Here is a 2,670-nt window from a genome sequence, read left to right on the forward strand (position 1 = left end):
GGCTAAGGTGGTGTAAAGCGAAGGGCAGACGCGGCGTGCGGCGGACAATGTACTTCGGCGCACACTGCCTTTGCGAGCTTGCAAAGCGATGGCTGTGTGGATCTTGGGATCGGGTCTCGAGCGGCACTGATATACCGCGGACGCGCGCAGCAGCGTCTGTGGCACTGCCTACATACGTTTATATACGTAATCATTGCTTTCCGTCGATCTGCAACACCGATAAGTAATGTTGGTCAACTATGCTCTCTCGCGCACTTGCGACGTCGGCCTGTCGTTTTAAAATGCATATATCGTGATATATTGTTTTGTAAGTGTAGCTTTATGTTGCAGTGCGAGCAACTAAATTGATAAGAACTGAGATACAAGAGCGCTTTTGCGTGCGCCGTCATTTCCGAACTTAAACACAGTGCCGATCTTGTTGACGAAACAAGTTCGCGTCGGTATATCATTTTTCTTCGTTCATTTAACTGATAAATTCCATTAAAATAATGCTATCTTGTTCCGGCACTTGTCAGGGCTCCCTCGTGCCTGAACAGCGCACGAAGCATTGGGAAGTCATCGCAGAACGAAGATAAATAATCACCAACAAGCACCTGAAAGGCTGCGAATATGCGACAGGTTTCGTTTTTCGCGCCCAACAAAACATGGCGGATCGAGCTTACTGGATTGTGGACAGATGGCGCTGCACGGCGCTGAACGTTCCGGTCAGGACACTAAAAGGTGCCCCCCCCCCCCCCCCCCGGTATAAAGGGGAAGACCACAGACATCATCATCATCATCATCATCATACCCTATTGCTATCGCAGAACAGCGTCCCGGATCGTCTGCATGCTTTCTGTTTTGATTGCAAAAGGCATAAAAGCACATCGCTTTTCATTCCATGCAAGGGCAGTCGCAAAGTTTTGGACAGAAAAAAAATACAACGTTCAGTGCTGCTCCATTTCTTTAGAGATTGTGCTCCTCAGAGGGGTGCCAAAGCGCAGGAATGCAGCTAAATGTACCGCGATGCATTCTATGTGAATAAGCCCGTAATTTCAATCGGTCTGCAAAAACTAGAATGCATCAAGCTTCCTCAAACAAGGAGCCTGCCATGCACGCGAAAAAATTCGCTGACGCATCAAGAGAAACACAAGGGAACAATCATAGTGTTTCATACAATGATAGACGGGAGTCTAGCGCTAGTGTCTATGCGGGCTCCCTGAGCGGCGTCATAAGAGTTAATATACTGACTCAAGAGGAAAAGCTCCCCATAGGGCCCATGCATTGAAACCTATAACCGCATGAGTTCCGCCAGAACGAACGTTGTCAGACCCTGAGACGCTCGCTATATTTGTCGGTAGTAATCAGTTTTATAATCTACCAACCTAAGCCAGCTACGCGCTGTTGGCGCTATGTCGGGGAACATCAGCTGTGTTTTGAAGCGTGAAGCCGTACGTGTGCTATAGCGTAGCGTTGTCTGTGCAGCTGGCCCGATTGATAACAGTTAAAATATCCACCTATTTGTGCATGGTTTTTACTAGGCAGCCCTACCAATAATGCATAATGAATAATACTTCTCCGTTCGCTGGCACAAGGGTCACTCGGCAGATTCGCAGCTCGAAGCAAAGTGCGTAGGCGGCGTGGTCGCGCGATGCTTCGACTTGCAAGGAAGAGACACCTAGTTCTTTTTTCAGCTCATTGCTGCCGTACTTCAGCGCAGAGAACCATAAAGGGAAAAAATTCGGCAGATCCCACCTGCCGTGGGAATCGACGTGATGCGAAGCATGAGCAGGATGGTGACTGTGGCGTAATTTTTCACATTGAGCGAAACGTTACGGAATGACACTAGAGAAGTGTGGAAGTGGTATACGTACACTCATATGTTCAAGAGTAGCATATGTATTATATAACCCGTTGTTTACAGTTGCGTAACGATGCCAACAGCAACATGGGTGTTACCAACACCAGACGCGGTAAGCTTATAATCTTCAATACTGGATAGCACGAATCCGAACAGGACAAAGAAAGAACACAGATGCACAGGACAGGCGTTACTCGCAACTAAGCTTCATTCAGGATAGTTTCCCTAGATATATATATAGCCGAGTGCCACGCGCAGGCGCACTGCACGTACGTTACAGTCACATTTACAGTTGTTATGCTTATACTTTTCCGTTATGACGGAGAACGCACGCACGTTTCACGAACCCGTGTGTATGTGTAAAGGGGTTCTTGACAGTTCTTGAACAAGGTCACCATCACAGTGATCAGTGAGCACCAGCAGCTGGACCGGACTTGTTAATCGGATCCGTTCGTGATCGCGGCATGAGGAATCTAAGTGTAGTGAAGTGCGAGATATTGTGAAGCTGGTGGAAATCCTGGATGCCTCTTACGATGAAATGATCTATGATGCCTTCTGTCGTGGACGTGGCAGCGAGGTCTTTTGATGCCCTGTCCACATCCAGGCCGTCTTTCACACAGTATAAGCACCAATCATTGTTGGGTCTTGATAATCAATGTTGAAGTCACCGGTAATAATGAGAGGCCTAGTTCTCTTAGCAGATTTATTGTAGAAAGCACTGACCCAGGTTTTTGCGTAATCCACGTGGTCCACGTTGCGGACAACTTGGACGAGGGGATGGTAGTTGAGCGTCTTCCACGGTGTTTCTGTCTTCAGCTTCCTCACTTTCC

This window comes from Rhipicephalus sanguineus, unplaced genomic scaffold (assembly GCF_013339695.2).
Source record: "Rhipicephalus sanguineus isolate Rsan-2018 unplaced genomic scaffold, BIME_Rsan_1.4 Seq944, whole genome shotgun sequence".
NCBI classification, from domain to species: Eukaryota; Metazoa; Arthropoda; class Arachnida; order Ixodida; family Ixodidae; genus Rhipicephalus; species Rhipicephalus sanguineus.